The sequence below is a fragment of the Mustela lutreola genome, chromosome 12, assembly GCF_030435805.1.
Source record: "Mustela lutreola isolate mMusLut2 chromosome 12, mMusLut2.pri, whole genome shotgun sequence".
Taxonomy (NCBI): domain Eukaryota; kingdom Metazoa; phylum Chordata; class Mammalia; order Carnivora; family Mustelidae; genus Mustela; species Mustela lutreola.
This window is the reverse complement of record NC_081301.1, coordinates 37,868,044-37,887,974: the sequence shown is the minus strand read 5'-3', so window position 1 is coordinate 37,887,974 and position 19,931 is coordinate 37,868,044. Positions and strand designations below refer to the sequence as shown.

Sequence of the window (19,931 nt, the reverse complement as noted above, 5' to 3'; positions counted from 1 at the left end):
TCTGTACTAAACTTACAAGTTTTGGGGAAGTTATCTCCCCCTCCCCATATATCCAGTATACAATAGGAAGACCAGGACAGTAAAATCATAAGAGACACTCCCACTGAGAAAGGAGGTAATAATAGGCACTGGTCCTTAGGAAATATGAAATCCAAGCATGCATGTCACCAAGTCCCCCTTCTCCAGAGGCAGGGAATGTGGTATCTCCCATTTCTAATGTTTTTCATGTTTTATGGTTGATTTCCTGCCATGTCCTGATCATCCTTCTCTGACCAGGTTCCAATTTGCCTATTTCCTTCATAAAAGGCTAGTGTCCAGGAGCTCCTGAGTGGCTCAGTTGGTTAAGCATATGCCTTCAGCCCAGGTCATGATCTCCTAGATCTTGGGATCCATTCCCACATCGGGCTCCCTGCTTAGCGGGAAGTTTGCTTCTCTCTCTCTCTCTCTCTTTCTCCCTCTTCCCCTTCCCACTGCTTGTTCTCTCTCTCTCAGATAAATAAATAAAATCTTAAAAAAAAAAAAAAAAGACAAAGACTCATGGCCAGGACTAGATGCAGCATTCCAGTGGGGTCCACATGATAGAAGAGAGCAGGATCATCAGTTGCCTTCATAATTCCAAATATCATACTTTCGTTGATCCCTTCTAACACACTTTTTTTTTTTTAAATATTCTAACTAAAAGGCAGGGCTGAATACAGAGCCCTGAAACAGTGAAAACACCCTATAAGTTGACTTGGATCCTTTTAAATACTGTCATTGTGCCAAGCAGGGTTTTTGACTACAAACCGGTCAATAACACCATAGCTCTGCCATGGCCACCGCTGCCGATGAACACTCACCACCACCACTTCAAGACTGTTCAAGCTGCTGCTTCTGTCACTATGAATACTTTCCACACTACCCTTGCTTCTTAGCATCCTTCCCTAAAAATTGAAAGTCCTTGGTGAGAGTGGCTGGGCTCAATTCACGCACTTGAGTCCTAGCTGCTAGGAAGTAAAAAGGAGAATCTTCTTTCTGCTTCCATGGTGAGATCCAGTGCACTACAGCCCTCCAATATTATATTATTTTCAGAAAATTATTCTGGAATAAGGGATTGCATGTTGAGTGGACAAATATGATGACAAAGGTCCACTCCAGTCATTTGGTAGGTTACTTTTCCTCTTAATTGTACTGCCATCCAACCCATTTCCCCCATTTTATCCACAAGAATATGATGGCAGAGATTGTTAAAGGCCTTGCTGAAGACCCAGTTTGCCAACAGACAGACTATCAAGTACATCTCTGTGATCTGTCAGTTCAGGGACCTGCCATAAAAGGAAATTTGATTGCCCTGGCCCTGACTTGTTCTGAGAAATCTATGCTTCCTTTACATCTTTAAAAATCTATTCTCGGTGTTAGAATCTAACTCTCTATGGTTGGAAAAAGCCCAGAGGTACATTTTATAAAATAACTGGTCTGTAATCTTCAGTATGTCAAGGTCACTGAAGACTAGAAAAGATGTTATTGCTGCTCCCAAGTGAAAGAGAGTAAAAAGGTATTATGACTATATGCAACAGGTGACTCTTAACTATATCCTTCTGTTTTAAAGGACAGGATTGAGATAAGTGGCAAACTTAATTGGGATTTGAGGACCAGATGGAAGGTAAGGTATAACATCAATGACTTGATTTTTACTGTTGTATTATAGTTACTTGGGCAAATGTCCCTATTGGTAGGACATACATAGTAAAGTGTTTGGGAGTGGTGGAACATCATACTGGCAAGTTACTTTAAAATGGTTTTGGGAAAAAAATTGGTTGTGTACTGTGCCTGCAAATTTTCTATACATTTCTTATTGTTTCAAAATTTTAAAAATCAATAAAATTGAAAATGAACAAATAGGAAAAAATCTATTCCTGAGTAAAAGTATAGTTTGCAGAATCAACTTTTTCTCTTTGTAATGGACTGGTGTTAATTTTCTCCACTCTTAATTCATTCGTCCTTATGGTAAGAGGAGATCCATTCTTCCACGGTGTGGTTAGGATAGGCCAAGATCTAAAACTCAGCTACCATATAATTACTAGAGATAGTGCTCCTCAGTGGACTTATATTTGGTCAATCAGAATATTGTTTCCCTCTAGCCACAGTGATTGGTTCAGGGATTGACACATGGTCTATGGAGGCCAAGGAGCAAAGATGCCATCTTCTCTCAGGAATTCTGATTGAGAAATATTGAGAAATACTGAGAAAAAGTCTCCTCCTTTCCTCTGGGGTGGCCATCCTGGAGTTGCCAAAGGTATTATATTAGTTTTCTAGGACTCTGTAACAAATTGCCAAGTGCCTGGTGGCTGAAAACAACAGAACTTTATTCTCTCATAGTTCTGAAAACTAGAAATCCCAAAATCAAGAGGGCAGCAGAGACCGGTTCCTTCCGAAAGCTCTAAGAAGGAACCTTTCCTTGCTTCCTCTTGTTCCTGGTGGCTTCCAACAACTCAGCATTCGTTGGTTTTTAGCTGCATCACTCTTGTTCTACCTTTATCTTCACATGGCCTTCTCTGTGTGTATGTTGCTCTTCTGTCACTGTGCCCTCTCTTCTTCTTGCTGGGACACCAATCACTGGAAATAGGCCCCACTCTAATCCAGTACAACTTCATCTTGACTTAACCAATTACATCTGCAAAGACCCTATTTCCAAACAAGATCTATTCTGAGGTTGCGGGTAAATGTGAATTTGGGGGGTACACTATTTAACCCCCTACAGCTATCATGTGGAAAGAGCCTTCCTGAAAGTTAAGCCAACACAGAGGCAGGGGTATGTGCCCTAGTATGGCCATATTTGATTGCCCCTGGACTGATGAGTTACATGAATTTGTAAATTTCTTTTTTTTTTCCCTCAAGTCAGCTTAAAGTGACAGAAAGAAACTACCACCCCGACTTTTACAAAATTAGAAAATCATTTGCACATGACCAACGTTCCAAATTTCTTCCTATTGCACACATCCTCCAAAAGTCTCTGACAAGGGATTGTGCAATCCCACTTGGAAGTGGAATGGATTTACTTCATTTGGCCAGAAAACAAATTTATTTTGAGCAGCTAGATGATTTCTTTCAATATATTCCACCATTATTCCTTTCTTTTAATTTTTATTATGGAAAATCTCAAAAGTAGGAAAAAAGTACACAAAAGTAGGAAGAATAGTGTAATGAACCTCAATGTTTCCATCGCCCTGTGTTTGCTTCATTTATACCTCCAACCTCCCTCAACCTCCTGTAGGATTATTTCAAAGCAAAACTCAGATACCATATAATTAATTTGTCCTCTTCAACCACTATTCTCTCATTACCTCTTCTTTCACAATCTCATTCTCTCGTTCCCTCATTACTGCATTTGAGGGATTTTAGCCCTTTTAAAACAAAGCAAGGCACTTTGAACATGGAAAGTGTATATTGGACATCTGCTGAAGGAAACCCTACCATGAGAATTTCTAGTCTGTTAGAAGAGATAAGACAAGAAACCCCTCCAGTGCTTACCAGACTTTAATGAAAATCACCTGGGGAGATGTTAAAATGCAGAAGTTGGGATGCCTGGGTGGCTCAGTGGGTTAAAGCCTCTGCCTTCTGCTCAGGTCATGATCCCAGGGTCCTGGGATCGAACCCCGCATTGGGCTCTCTGCTCAGCAGGGAGCCTGCTTCCTCCTCTCTCTCTGCCTGCCTCTCAGCCTACTTGTGATCTCTGTCTGTCAAATAAATAAATAAGTAAAATCTTAAAATAAATAAAATAAATAAAATGCAGAAGTTACTCAAATATGTGGGAGGGAGTGGGGAATTCTGCAGTTCTACTAAGAACTGCAAAGCTGTTGGTCTGTCAGGTCTCACTCTGAGCAGCCAGATCCTAAACCATAAAGCAAAAGAGAAAAAGACAGGGTGCTGTATAAGGTAGAGATGATGGGTCACCAGGCTTAAGAACTGGATTTTGAATAGCTTACCACAGTTACCTAGATTAATTTTTACAATATTCTAGTGTGAAAATAACACTGAACCAAGCATTGAGGGACCCACTAAAGAAATTTTATAAATTCAGGGAGGGGAAGGCACAGTTACCTGTCAGTACCAGGAAATCTATATGATAGAGAGTGATAGTGTGTAGCCAGCTCCTGGTGACTCTTTTTCCAAAAACCTTGGCCCTCCTGGGACTGGCCGTCCATATCCATTTTTGTATTGCTTGAACCCACCCACCAGCCACAGCTGATTGGACCAAAGGTGAGCATCTCACCTAAGCTGGACCAATCAGAGAGTCTCTCCTGAGATTTTGGTTTTGAGATTCAGGATGGTCAGTCAGACCCTAGGCATGGCTGGAATTAAAATTATATAAATATTCCACCTTCTGCCAATACATAAAAAGCACAGAAAACTGATTAAAAGAAACAGACCACAAAGAGTACCTAGAAATGAAGAGAGCACTACCTGAATTCCTTCAGCTTCTTGCCCCAGTCTCCTTATTTTGGAATCCTCTAGGTGTTGCATTAGTAAGTGTCAGTTCTTTGCAACCAAAGAGACTGACAGACATGCTCACACAACAAGTGGGGACAAAGCCAGAGAGGGAGAAGGGTAAGAGCTGCTAAGCCTAGGAATGCAGGTTCAGTGTGGATTTACCAGACAGGTGGGTAGATGAGAGGTTATCCCTTGCAGGAATGAAGTCTCAAGAACCAGAAACTTCCTGCAGGCAGTAGGCTGGGCCCCTGCAGGCAGTAGGCTGGGCCCCCTGCCTCTGGCTTCCTTTGAGACCACCAGGTTCATTCTGCCTGCCTGGCTGCCACTTCTCACCTGAGAATTCATCTCAGCCTTCCTGATTGTGTCAGGACTGGCCACACCAGAAAGCACCTTATTTCCACTAACCTCTGAGGGCTGTGGTGTCCCTACTGTAGAGCCCCCTGATGGTATAGTCACTTCCTCCCAAGTGTCTGGGAAGAGCTGCTGGTAGCTGGTTGTTATTCTGCCCATCTTCCTCATCAGCATGCTACTCTGAATCTCTAGCTTGGGAGGTGTGAGAAGGAGTTTAGCCCACAGGTGGGTCCTGAAGTCTGTAGCAATGATTCAAGCCCAGCCCTTTTGTTACAGGTAGGTTGGTAAACTTACTTCTGTTTGCCCAGGACTATCCCACATCACAGGACCCAGTTCTGGAAAAACTTGGAGGGTTAGTCAACCTAATTTTAAAGCCCTCAGGTCCTTAATGGAAACAGGCTCTAACAGTGTGCCTTGAAAGCATCATCCCAGGTCTGGTAACTCCAGACCTCCAAACCCCACCATCCTGAGGATTCCCATACAACTGGAGTTTCTGAACAGTTTTCTGGAACCACTGCATCACTACTTATACCTGTAGACCATATGGCACATATTCTGAAGCGTCCCATTCACTAACTGGGTGACTGTAGGGAAGTTATCTAAACTCTCAGTGCCTCACTGGTAAGTAGCACCAATAATACTAGTCCTACTTCATCGTGTTGTTATGAGAAAAGTGAGAATAGTGTCTGATTATATCAAAGTTGACAATTTTTATCATGCCCTTAGCCTGATCTAGTCATTGTCTCCTCCCACTAAGGAGACCCTCAGCCCTGGGCACTCTTTCTAGTCTCAGTGGCATTTCCCAGACCCAGACATAGGGCAGCAGGGGACCCAGGCTGTCTACTGAGGCTTCACCTGGTCCTCCTCTCCCTGGGCTTCTGATACTGGTCCTCAGAGCAGGGTCTAGTTTCTCTCATTTCTGGGCACAGTTCCTTAAGGGGAACGCTTCTGGGGGCCCCTTAGAAGGATTGAGCAGAAAGGGACCAGGAAATGACTTCAGTGGTTTGGCTGGCCCTCTGGTGCTGACAGAGGATCCCCGTGCCTCTAGTCCCCTGCCACTGTGGTCAGCTTAGTCTTTTCAGCAGCCATGCTCTCACACCTGTCAGAAATGAGAGATTTCAGGCCAGGAGGGACATCTGAGAACTCTGCACACAACTACAGAATGCCTTGAGGACATTTTGTGTGTACATGTTGGGGGAAGTATAGGAAGTCCCTGTAGGCAGCTATCACACATGACTATTGGCAATTGGAGGTAAGGTCTTTCTGCCCACAAAGGCACCTGACCCATGTTGATTTCTTCCCTCTGTTTACCATGGGAAGTGTAAGCACCAACGCAGGCTTTGGATGTCACGATGAAAGCAAATCCCAAAGCCCTGGTGCTGGGTTTCAGGTCCTCTAAGGAGAAAACCCCAGGGGTGCACGGAGCTCTCACCACCTCCCCTTGGGCCAGCCACACCAGGCCAGCTCTCAAAGGCCTCTTTTGACTGTCCTTTCTCTCATCTTTCCCCACTGTGATAAATGTCCTGGGATTAGCCCTTCTGTGTTTATTGGATGAGCAATTTGTGTCTGTTTGAAAAGCTACGTCTGAATAATGTTTGGCACGAGCTAAAGAAATGTGAGCCTCTGCATTCCCCTCCAGCCAGCTCTCTGGAGCCAGCTCGTCTCCTGCCAACAGGGTTAGACAGCTCTGCAGCTGGGTTTGCAGCCTAAACATGTTGGTAGGTGGAGAGAGGGGGAGTTGGGAGGAGGGGGAGGGAGGTGCCTGTGGTGGGACCAGAAACCCAGAAGGATAGAAGAGCAGAGCAGCTTTAGCAAATCTGCCAAATGCTGTAATAATCTGGGACATCACAGATGCCCACAGTAGTCACCCAGGCCTGAGGACTGGAAAACCAGGGCCCCCTGTGCCACTCAGGAGCCCGGGTGATTGTTGGGCCCAGAGTTCCAGATGTGAAGTACAGCAAAAGATACTCAAGGGAATTCAGTGGGTAGCATGAGGATCCCAGATCTAGATGGGTAATTAGTGCTGTGCTCTTGAGGTTTGTGTGGGTGGGGCCAGGTAGGGGGTGTTAGGATAGTTTGAGGCTGTTTAAATATTTCCTGACTCCATCCATTTGGGTCCTGGAACAGGGGGAGAAGCTTGCAACAATCAGGCAACACAGTTATAAGGTGCTGAACAGTGTAGACAAAGCAGGAATTTGGTGGGTATGGGTGGGTGTGTCAACAACCTCCACACCCACCCCACATTCCTCCAGCAGCCTTCTACTGTTCTTCTTCAGCATTCTCCTGATCTTCTCTTAGGGTGCACATCACTGCTCTCTTGTACCCAGTGACTCAGCTCTCAGTCTTTCTCCACCTCTACCTCACTCTACCTAAGTCAGTGATCGGACTGAAGGCATGACATCATCCATGTGTCCCTAACAATGCGCACAGAACTGGTCACCAAGGAGGCATCAAAAATGGTTCATTGAGTCTTGATTTTGGCTCAGGTTATGATCTCTTGGGTTGCAAGATCAAGCCCCATGTCAGGCTCCACACTGGGCATGGTGTCTGCTCAAGATTCTCTCTCTCTCCCTCAGCCCCTCACCCTGCCAAAAAAGTGGTTTACTAAGTAAAGGAATGAAAGCGAGGCTGGGAGCTCAGACTTTAGTGGTCACAGACTCACAAGAAGAGAGCAAATAACGAGTCAGACAGGAGTAACAATACAGGAAATCGGTTCAGGAGTGAGAACATGGCCACAATAACACTGTCCTCAGAGTCTGCTCTGGGTCAAGGGTTCTAGATCAAGTCAGCTTATCAGGAAAGGCCGCTCAAGGCTCTTCTGTGGTTGTATACTCATCTTGGTGTTCCACATGATTTCATGCATTCAGTTCATGTGTTTTAAATCCCTACCTGTATCATCCTCCGTAGGATACCATCTGTCTCATCATATGGAAAACAAACAGGGCAACAAAACAGGTGTACCATACAAGGTAGGAGCAATCTGTATTCTCACAGAGGTATAAATATTCAGGGGGGGGAAACAGAGGTTAATTTTACTTGGAAGAACAAGGAAATCTTCATGGGGTTTAGGGAGATGCATTAGACCTGGACCTGGGATGAAGTCTGCAAATGCACCCCTAGTGTGCACTTCATCCTCACCCTTCCCTGCTGTCCACACTCATTCAGTGTGGTGCCTATGGCAGATTTTGCTAACAGATTCTTTTACTCTTTCCCTAATCCCAGGTATATCCACAGAATCCTTCTTGACAGAGCACACAGCCAGATGATCAGAGCAGGCCCATGAGCAAAGAAAGGCATTTGCTCATCACACCTGGGAGGGTGTATACAATTGAGACATGCAGAGCTCACCAACAGAAGGAACAAGAGTGAGGAAAGGCACAGTGCTGGGGCAACACTGAATGTGTATGACGAAGGTGAGTGGACCGCTTAGGCTTGTGGGCAAGGTTTGTGGATAAGGAGCAGTGGACAATGTAGCTGAAAAAGTAGGTTGAGGAATATCCGGAGGATGGATCTTGCCAGGCTAAGGAATGTGGGTTTCAGCTGCAGAAGGCAGAGGCAGAGGCTAGCACAACTGAGCTACGTTCAGAAAGACAGTCTGGCAGCAGTGGACAGGCTGGACTGGGATGGGGAAAAGCTGGAGGCGGATAGACCAGCCAAACAACTGTCCCAGGCAACCAGTAATGGAGCCTCCTGTGAGCTCTTGCAGCACTTGGCGAAAGCATCTGTTTAACACTCACCCTACTGTCTCTCTCGGAGCTGTCTTTTGACAGCCTGATAGCCCTAAAAGCTGCAGGATCCTTGACATCAGGAACTGTTTGCTGCCTGTCTGGGGCCCCAGGCCTGACATGGTTCTTGGCAGTGCTCATTATATATTTGTGAATTACTCAATAGGGCAGTAAGAAAGGACAAGGGGTATATAGAAAAGGGCACACATTTCCGCAATCACATCCTGTTTAGCAAGAACAGTTCCTTAGGCCTGGACATTGGTACAGCTGTCTTCTGGACGTGTGTGGAGAAATAGAAGCATGTGCAGGCAGCACGGGCAAGGAAGGAATCACAGCTGACTCCAAGCCGTGTGTGTGTGTGTGTGTGTGTGTGTGTGTCTTAGGCTTGCAAGAGCTCTTACCTTTTTAGAGAGGTGGACAGACAAATGGGAGACCTCACAATCTGTACTGTCCTAATATGCCTTAGGAAGTGTATTAAACCCTTTTTTGGTAGCAAGTGGCAGAAGTTCAATGCAGGCAAGCCTAGGGGGAGTAGGAAACTTATAAACTTCATTTGGGGACCACCAGAATAAAGGATTCCGCAAGGCCAGGCTCTTTCCATCTCTAATGTCTCCTTCTCTCCACAAGTCTGTCAGCCTCATTCTCGAAACCTAGCTTCCCCCACAGGCTGGAAACATGGATGCTGGGAGCCTGGGTTTCCCATCTGAGAGCTCCCCAACCTGAGAATTACTAAAAGCTTCCTTTCTCGTGCCCCAATTTCAGAGATCCCGGAAAATGACTGATTGGCTTGTGTTAGGACCCTGGTCTAAGACCTAATGCAGCAGCTAAGGAAGCAGGGTCATCTAAAAAGGAAAGAGCTTCCTCTAAAACCTCATAGTTGAGGTGAAAAAGGAGTATATCACAGTGGTGGAGCTAGTAATAGTAATAATCCTGTGGTGACTGGCTGGCTCAGTTGGTGGAATGTGTGGCTCTTAATATCAGGGTTGTGAGTTTGAGCCCCACTTGGGGTGTGGGGATTACTTAAAAAAAAAAAACAAAAAACCTGAGTGTGCACAAGTCAACTCTTCTACACAACAACCCCAGTAGGTATCACTGTTGTAGTCATTATCACCCTTGAGAATTATTACCTCAGGGAGAAAAGGCACAGAGAGGGTAAGTAACTGTCATAGATCACACAGCTAGTAAATAGAGATGGAGCTGGGATTTAAACCCATTTAATCTAGCTCCAGACCCTATAACTTCCTATTTTGTTATGTTGCCTATTCACTACAGAAGGAAAGAAAGCAAGGTGTTGGGCTGTGAGGAAGGAACCTTGACCATTTCTCCTGGGAAAATTCAAGGCCCACGCTGAGGAGCCTGTGAGAAATGATTGGTCCAATGTCATGGGAATCTAGAATAAAAAACACCACCACCCATCTTAAACTCGCTGGAGATATCTGAAAAGGACTGTTTCATTTTCACTTTTTTTTTTTTTTTAAGATTTTATTATTTTTCAGTAATCTCTACACCCACTGTGGGACTTGAACTCACAACCCTGAGATCAAGAGCCACACATTCCACCAACTGAGCCAGCCAGGCACCCCTCATTTTAACTTCTTTTTTCTTCCATCTTTATTTACTTAAAGTAGAATTAGATAGAGCCAAGAAAAGCAAATGTGAGAACAATGAGGTCCCATTTTCACCTATTAAAAATTTAAGGAGCAGTAAATAGCCATGCTGGCAATGGTGGGGAGATGGCTTGCTTCTAAATGACTGGTGACAGGATAAAGTGGTCCAGCCAGTAAAAAAAAGCAGTTTATTCAGCCATGGGGGTCAAGAGCTATAGAAGCTTTCTTTAACTTTGACCTGCTAACCTCAGTCTTCAGAAACGGCTCATGGAGTCACAAAATAAAACCCACCTAGTGCTGCGTGCAAGAGATGCTTCTAAAATAATGTTCCTCGGAAATACTGAAAGTAAAAGAGTAGGAAAAAAATAGAAAACAAGAACAAATGCCATACATGCAAATACAAGCAACAAGAAAACAAAGGTTTTGGTATTAATATTAGGCATGGCTGAATTCACAGAAAATCAGAAAACAAGATACAGGAGAAAATATTATCATGATAAAGACAGACAGCAACAATGAAGATGTCATAAATATTTATGCACAAGGTAATATAACATCAGAATTCATAAAACAAAAACAATAGGAAATACACGGAGAAATGGACATAAATACGGTAATAGGACATTTTTTTTAATAGCCTTTTTTTTAAAGATTTTATTTATTTATTTGACAGACAGAGAGATCACAAGTAGGCAGAGAGGCAGAGAGAGAGAGAGAGAGGAGGAAGCAGGCTTCCCGCTGGGCAGAGAGCCCGACTCGGGGCTCGATCCCAGGACCCTGGGATCATGACCTGAGCTGAAGGCAGAGGCTTAACCCACTGAGCCACCCAGGCACCCAGGTAATAGGACATTTTAATTCACCTCTCTTAGCCCATGACTGATCAATAAACCATACAAAAAGTGAAGCTATAGAGGACTCGATTTGTTAAATTAAATTAGCAAGGTAGATTGAATTAAAGCTATCAAACTCCATATCTTGAAAACCTAGAATTTGCACTTTGTTAGGCATCCATGGATCGTTACCAAATGACTACATGTAAGGCCATAAAAAAAATGGACTAAAAAACCCTCAATACATTCTAAAAAGTAGAGCGAATACAGATAACAGTTTCTTATCATAATGCACTAAAACTAGGAAGTAATAGCAAAGATTGAAACTGTAAACAATAGAAAAGCTAAAAATTAAACAAAAATTTAAAAAATTAAACAAAAAACCGGTATCTGGATAGACTATTATTCCATGTTTTTTAAAAAAGGAAATTCTGACACATGCCACAAAGGACATTACACTAAGTGAAATAAGCCAATCACAAAAAGACTAATACTGTAGGATTCGCTTATGTGAGGTGTCTAGAGTAGTCAAATTAATAGAAGATAGAAGTGGAATCATCATTTCCAGGGGAAGCAGAAAGAGTGAGGAATGGGGAGTTGTTTAATGGGCATACAGCCTCAGTTTTTGCGAGAAGAAAAAGTTCATTTTGTATATTGCACAACGATGTGGATATATGAAACATTACTGAACTAAATGCTTGAAAATGGTTGAGATGATAAATTTTGTGTTATATGTATTTTAAGAGATTATCTTTTAAGTGATGCTCAGAGTGTAAACTATCTTTTGGAAAAAAGTGATCATTCCCATGGAAACAGTGCAAAAGACAGGTCCAAGGAATGAGCATTTTCATGGTTCCATCCCACATAATCTTCAGGTGAGAATTCGGAGGGATAAGTTTTGAACAGTGCAAGCTCAGAGATGGACATAGTGTGTTTGAAAATGTTGGTTTTCTTCCTGCATTATTTAGCCAGCTGGTATGCCAGGCCCTGTATTAGGACCTAGAGAGACCAGAAAGGGTGGAGTTTATCTCTACCACAGAAGCAAAGGCCCAGAAATCAAATCAAAATTCTGTTAAACTCCACCAGGTAGTTCTAAGTAAAAGGAGAGGCAAGGGAGTTCAGATGGCCAAAGATTAAGTTCTTCTCTGAAGCTGAGCCCTTCCTCACCTGGGCTTCAGATTGTGGCTTCCTTATTGTGACCGTAGGTAAATCATTTTACCTCTCTGCAAGCCCCTTTTCTCATCTACAAAATGGAACTGATAGTGCCACCTGGTTTTCAGAAGGAACAGATGAGATGAGTGTATGAAGAGTTTAGAGCCTGACATTGTTTGAGCATACAGGAAATGCTGGTTTGCTGCGGAGGCATATATTTTATAGACAGTCCTCCAACTCAGCTACATTACTTGCTCTCTTTGAGGGTTTTTGATATGCCTGGTTCTTTCCTTCCCAAAGTTCTTCCAAGATTCTGACTACACACTTCTACACAAGGTTGTCAGTTCCCTGAGAAAAGAGACGAAGCTGATGCTCTCTGGTATCTTCAAGACCTACTTGGTTTAAAAAAATAAAAAAGAAGACTCCATAGCTTCAGGCACCTCATCAAAGTCACAGCTGCTCTGGGGTGACAACTGCTGTGCCAAGAACACCTGGGCCTCAACAGGCACTGCAGATGAACACATCTAATGGTCAGTAGCAAGTTTGTATCCTTTGGAGGCTCTCCTTCTCTCCCTGCACCTGGAAGATAGGATCCTTCATGCTTAGTAACTTAGTTTATTTGTTAACTAATTCATTCATCCATCACAGAAACAACAACAATGAACAAAAATCACACTAGAGATCTGTGTAAAATGCAGTGGGAACTAGGAGCAGCAGCCAAGCCTCACTGGGCCTATCAAGGCAGGCTTCACAGAGAAGTTGCATGAGCTGGACTTTGAGTGATCTATAGGAAAAGGACAGGGGGGTAATGAAAGAATATACAGTTAAAGAGTAGAGCGTGAGGCCCTTGGAGTTTCTTGCAAGGCTGAGTGGCTGTTTCCCATGAGGCCATCATGCCCAGTGGCAGGAACACAGCAGCCATGAAACTCTAGAGGGCTCTCTACACATCCTCTCACGGCCTCAGCCCCCCTGGCTTTACATCATTGGTCAGGGCTTTCCCCTAGGGAGAACCAAGTTCTGCGGAGTCCCATCAGGAGCAGTAATGGAGCAGAGATTAGGATCTGACAGAGTTACAGTCCTAGCTTTTCTATTCTTAAGTCTTGGGCTTTTATGGAGCTCTGGGGGCTGAACTGCCTTTTAAAAAGCCCACACATGGAAAGCATGGTGGGTACAACTGGCTCACCATTAGGAAAAAATTTAAGTTTAGAGTTCCAAGTCATGGCTGACATTAGAATAAATTCCAGATGGCTGAAAGATTTGAATGTAAAACATGAAACCACAAAAATAGTAAAAGAAGAAAATAGATGAATATTTATAATTTTGGAAGGGAGAGGGAGTACAGAAGACCAAGTTTAACACCAAAGGCAGATAATAAAAGATTGGTTAAAAAACTTATATATATACATATACATATGCATATATATATTTTTTCATTGCACAAGAAGAGTGGTATAAAAGTAGAAATGTTAACAAAGAATGGAAATTTCAGAGTTAATGAGTATAAGGAAAAGAGACACCCTGGACTATTCCTTGGAGTGGTTAATTGGGAAAATGCATTTGGAGTATCTGATGCGGTTGATCCCTTCCTTCTCCCACATTTGTGCTAATTAGACAGCTGCAAGAGGGATTCTCCCCAGACCAAACCAGTCAGTATGGGCTCTTGGGCCAGAGACAAAGCCTTGCCCCAAACAACAACTAATGCCGAAGAGGGAAAGAAAACTGCTGTACTCGAAAGACAAGACAGGTCCTCTTCTTCCTTTTATACACCCCCACATCTCCAACCAATCAGCACATTCCACTCCTCCATGAAGTTACTACATGCAGGCTCAGTAAACAGGACAGACAAGAACAAGAATGCATGATTTTAAAATGAACAAATGTCTAGAATTACTAAACATTTGAGAAAAGTCAGAACAATAAACGAGGGTCATCAAAATCTATCATCAGAAACTCTCAACATCCAAGAAACAGAGTTAATAACCACCAAGAACAAGACTTCAGATTAAGCTTAAATAATGTTTTCACAAGAAATGTGAAAGGATATTTCATGTGTTAAAAAGAATCAACAGGTGAATTTGGAACTTTAAGAACTTGTTTTTCCAAATAAAAATTCAATGGGCTGAATCACAAAATAGATATCAATGAAGAGTCAACAACAGAGTTAAAAGGTCAAGTGGAGAAATTCTCTTAAAATGCAGTTCAAAGAAACAGAGGTAGGAGGTATAAAAGAGAAATTAGAAGCAGTGGCAGGCTTGGCCCATTAACTAGATTTGCCAACCTCTGCTCTATGGCTCTCACTTCCCTCATTTGTAAAATGAGGGCAATAATTGTGCCAACTTCAGAGGGTTGTTGCAGGAATTAAATGGGGCAATGCATCAAGTACTTTTCCCGTTGCCTTGTATACAATAAGCAGCCAATAAATGCTAGTTATTATTGATTGCAGTTGTTCGGGTAGGGGCTAAGAATGAAGAAGGAGGTCACTGTGCACACAGCAGGCCCAAGTCTTAAAGGGACTTAAAGGACTTCATTTTATTATTTTTATTAGTCACGTAATAGAAATACCTCATGTAGAAAGGAAAACCCTCCTACACTGTTGGTGGGAATGCAAGCTGGTGCAGCCATTCTGGAAAAGAGTATGAAGGTTCCTTAAAAAGTTGAACTCAGCAATTGCACTACTGGGTATTTACCCTAAAGATACAAATGTAGTGATGCGAAGGAGTACGTGCACCCGAACGTTCATAGCAGCAATATCCACAATAGCCAAACTATGGAAATAACCTAGATGTCCATTAGCAGATGAATGGATAAAGAAGATGTGGTACACACACACAGGCACACCCACACACACACAGGAATATTACGCAGCCATCAAAAAACCTGAAATCTTTTGCAATGACGTGGATGGAACTAGAGGGTTTATGCTAAGCAAAATAAGTCAATCAGGGAAAGATAATTACCATGTGATTTCTCTGATATGAGGAATTTGAGAGGCAGGGTGGGGGGTCATGGGAGGTAGGGAAGGAAAAAATGAAACAAGATGGGATCAGGAGAGAGACAAACAATAAGAGACTCTTAATCTCATGAAACAAACAGAGGGTTGCTGGGGGATGGGGCGTAAGGATAGGGTGGCTGGGCTATGGACATTGGGGAGGGTCTGTACTACAGTGAGTGGTGTGAAATGTGTAAGCCTGATGATTCACAGACCTGTACCCCTGGGGCAAATAATACATTATATGTTAATTTTAAAAATCCAGCTTAAAAACAAAAACAAAAACAAAAACAAAAAACCTCATACTGGCATAGGGAAAAAAGAAGTTAGGAATCACAGAAAGTGAATCCAGAAGTTCTGTCATCCTATTTAACAGGCATTCCAGAATAAAAGAGCAGAGGGAATAGAGCGGAAAAACTAAATAAGTCATAGTCTATTTCCTAGGGGTGAAGAAAGTCATAAGCTTTCACATCGAAATGGCCCACTGAGTACCAAGAAAAATAACTGTTCCCCTCCCCACAAAAGACCTATGCCTAGATGAATTATGATGAAATATCAGAACACCAGGTATAAAGGAAATGCCAAGCAATTCTGTTCCATTCTGTTACATTTGTGAGTGCATTTTTCCAGGAAGAAGATCCAAAACACGTATCTAGTTTTTTTTTTTTTTAAAGATTTTATTTATTTATGTGACAGAGAGAGAGATCGCAAGTAGACAGAGAGGTGGGCAGAGAGAGCCAGGGGCGGGGTTGGTGGTGGGGTGGGGAAGCAGGCTCCGTGCTAAGCAGGGAGCCCAATGCAGGGCTCCATCCCAGTATCCTGAGACCATGAGCCGAAAGCAAAGGCTTAACCCACTGAGCTATCCAGGCACCCCACATATCCAGTTCTTAAAAAAGCAACAAAAAAGGAAGAGATCTAGGGGCACCTGGGTGGCTCAGTGGGCTAAAGCCTCTGCCTTCGGCTCAGGTCATGGTTCCAGGGTCCTGGGATCAAGGCCCACATTGGGCTCTCTGCTCAGCAGGGAGCCTGCTTCTTCCTCTCTCTCTGCCTGCCTCTCTGCCTACTTGTGATCTCTGTCTGTCAAATAAATAAGAATAAAATCTTAAAAACAAAAAAGGAAGAGATCTCTGATAATTTATCCCTCCGAATTCTCACCTGAAAATTATGTGAGATGTAGCCAGGAACCATGAAAATGCTCATTCCTTGGACCTGTCTTTTGCACTGTTTCCTTGGGAATGATCACTTTTTTCCAAAAGATAGTTTACACTCTGAACATTACTTAAGATAATCTCTTAAAATACATATAACACAAAATTTATCATCTCAACCATTTTCAAGCATTTAGTTCAGTAGTGTTTCATATATCCACATCGTTGTGCAATATACAAAATGAACTTTTTCTTCTTGCAAAAACTGAGGCTGTATGCCCATTAAACAACTCCCCATTCCTCACTCTTCCTGCTTCCCCTGGAAATGATGATTCCACTTCTTTCTTCTATTAATTTGACTACTCTAGACACCTCACATAAGCGAATCCTACAGTATTAGTCTTTTTGTGATTGGCTTATTTCACTTAGTGTAATGTCCTTTGTGGCATGTGTCAGAATTTCCTTTTTTAAAAAACATGGAATAACAGTCCATCCAGATACCGGTTTTTTGTTTAATTTTTTAAATTTTTGTTAATTTTTAGCTTTTTTATTGTTTACAGTTTCTGTCTTTGCTATTACTTCCTAGTTTTAGTGCATTGTGATAAGAAACTGTTAACTGTATTCACACTACTTTTTGGAATGTATTGAGGGTTTTTTAGTTCATTTTTTTTATGGCCTTACATGTAGTCATTTGGTAACGATCCATGGATGCCTAACAAAGTGCAAATTCTAGGTTTTCAAGATATGGAGTTTGATAGCTTTAATTCAATCTACCTTGCTAATTTATTTTTTTTAAAGATTTCATTTATTTATTTGATAGACAGATCACAAGTAGGCAGAGAGGCAGGCAGAGAGAGAGAGAGGAGGAAGCAGGCTCCCCGCCAAGCAGAAAGCCTGATGTGGGGCTCGATCCCAGGACGCTGGGAGAGGCTTTAACCCACTGAGCCACCCAGGTGCCCCTACCTTGCTAATTTAATTTAACAAATCAAGTCCTCTATAGCTTCACTTTTTGTATGGTTTATTGATCAGTCATGGGCTAAGAGAGGTGAATTAAAATGTCCTATTACCGTATTTATGTCCATTTCTCCGTGTATTTCCTATTGTTTTTGTTTTATGAATTCTGATGTTATATTACCTTGTGCATAAATATTTATGACATCTTCATTGTTGCTGTCTGTCTTTATCATGATAATATTTTCTCCTGTATCTTGTTTTCTGATTTTCTGTGAATTCAGCCATGCCTAATATTAATACCAAAACCTTTGTTTTCTTGTTGCTTGTATTTGCATGTATGGCATTTGTTCTTGTTTTCTATTTTTTTCCTACTCTTTTACTTTCAGTATTTCCGAGGAACATTATTTTAGAAGCATCTCTTGCACGCAGCACTAGGTGGGTTTTATTTTGTGACTCCATGAGCCGTTTCTGAAGACTGAGGTTAGCAGGTCAAAGTTAAAGAAAGCTTCTATAGCTCTTGACCCCCATGGCTGAATAAACTGCTTTTTTTTACTGGCTGGACCACTTTATCCTGTCACCAGTCATTTAGAAGCAAGCCATCTCCCCACCATTGCCAGCATGGCTATTTACTGCTCCTTAAATTTTTAATAGGTGAAAATGGGACCTCATTGTTCTCACATTTGCTTTTCTTGGCTCTATCTAATTCTACTTTAAGTAAATAAAGATGGAAGAAAAAAGAAGTTAAAATGAGGGGTGCCTGGCTGGCTCAGTTGGTGGAATGTGTGGCTCTTGATCTCAGGGTTGTGAGTTCAAGTCCCACAGTGGGTGTAGAGATTACTGAAAAATAATAAAATCTTAAAAAAAAAAAAAAAAGTGAAAATGAAACAGTCCTTTTCAGATATCTCCAGCGAGTTTAAGATGGGTGGTGGTGTTTTTTATTCTAGATTCCCATGACATTGGACCAATCATTTCTCACAGGCTCCTCAGCGTGGGCCTTGAATTTTCCCAGGAGAAATGGTCAAGGTTCCTTCCTCACAGCCCAACACCTTGCTTTCTTTCCTTCTGTAGTGAATAGGCAACATAACAAAATAGGAAGTTATAGGGTCTGGAGCTAGATTAAATGGGTTTAAATCCCAGCTCCATCTCTATTTACTAGCTGTGTGATCTATGACAGTTACTTACCCTCTCTGTGCCTTTTCTCCCTGAGGTAATAATTCTCAAGGGTGATAATGACTACAACAGTGATACCTACTGGGGTTGTTGTGTAGAAGAGTTGACTTGTGCACACTCAGACAGGAATTTCTTCTTTCTTTCTTTCTTTCTTTCTTTCTTTCTTTCTTTCTTTTTTTTTAATTTCAGGAGGCAGTTCCTCTTTGGTTTCTTCAAGTGCTGATCTTCAGAGAGAGTGCCTCCTTGAGAGCCAGGAGCCTGTCTATGGCCCTGCTGAAGTGTGCGGCAGTAGTCCTGCTTGACCACGTTATCTAGTATCTCTGAGTGGTGCTTTGGAGCTGATTATAAAATGTAGTTTCCGGCCACTTTAACATAGGGCAGAGCATACATGTATTTCTCCCAATCTCAGAGCACTTTCTCTTTACTTAAGGCAGAGGCTGAAGGGTAGCAGAAGGTGCCATCCCGAAATAGGACTGCAGAAGTTCAGGACATGCCACCCCAAATTCTGCAGCCTTGGTATGTTGATTATTTTAAGCTGTAGGCACTTGAAAAACAGCAAATGCAGGGAGCGGCTTTTTCTGAATATAACTTATCTGTTAAATCCTTCAAAAGGAACTCAGTTGTCATAAAACCCATCCCAGGGAGTTTAATCAAGCAGGGAAGGTTGACTCTCATCACAAGAGAGCAGCCTGGAAATCCACAGCACATCTAGAGAAACTTTGCTGCACACTATTATATCTCCTATCCTTCTAGAGGCCAATTCGACTTTCCCCCAAATCATTTATTCTTTAAGCCCTACATCCTCCGCCATTTCCCTATTAAGATGGTATTTAATCCTAAATTCTTTTTTTTTTTTTTTTAAGATTTTACTTATTTGAGTGAGTGAGAGAGAGAGAGAGAGAGTGCATTGGAACCAGGGGAGGGGCAGAGAAGCAGACTCCCTGCTGAGCCAGGACCCTGACAAGGACTCAGTCCCAGGACTGTGGGATCATGGCCTGAGCAGAAGGCAGCTGCTTAACCAACTAAGCCACCCAAGGTACCGTTAATCCTGAATTCTAAGCCACCTTGGGGAATCATTAATTTTTCCAGGGTATCTCCCTGTATATATGAGGTATATATATTAATAAACTTCTGTTTGTTTTCCTCTTGTTATTCTGTGCTTTATTGCAGGAGTCTCAGCCAACTCAGAAGGATAGAGAGAAAATTTTGAGGATGGGATCGCTGAAACCCTGCCCTGATGAAATACTGGGAAAACTGGCAGAAGGGTAAGAGTTCTTATTAAAATCGTCTCTCCTGGATCTCTGTCTGTGGTGCCCAACTGAGAGAGGAGGGTAAAATTTTATCTTGTCCCTTTGTCTTCAAATTCAGATTTGCTGAGAAAAACATTTCTAAGAATGAATTCTTTGAAGTGTGACTCTCATGAATTTGGTTTTGGGGATACCCTTGGGCTATTTATCCTTTACAGTCCAGGATCAGCTATTGCTTTCCTGTGTGTCTCGTTTTACGTCCTGAGAGTTTGACTTGGCACGCAGGTT

The 19,931-nt window shown here is 42.4% G+C and overlaps 1 long non-coding RNA gene across 3 annotated transcripts in view; it reads left to right on the top strand.

Annotated features, from left to right (window-relative positions):
- LOC131812061 (uncharacterized) overlaps window positions 1-19,931 on the top strand; it is a 51,180-nt gene that overhangs the window by 6,131 nt on the left and 25,118 nt on the right. For 2 of the 3 annotated variants that reach the window (XR_009346258.1, XR_009346260.1), the window contains exons 2-4: window positions 8,044-8,234; window positions 19,260-19,432; window positions 19,567-19,661. This is a non-coding gene — a long non-coding RNA (uncharacterized LOC131812061). Of the gene's footprint in view, window positions 1-8,043; window positions 8,235-18,780; window positions 18,913-19,259; window positions 19,433-19,566; window positions 19,662-19,931 lie in introns of those variants that run through there. The other variant, XR_009346259.1, reaches the window with a different exon arrangement.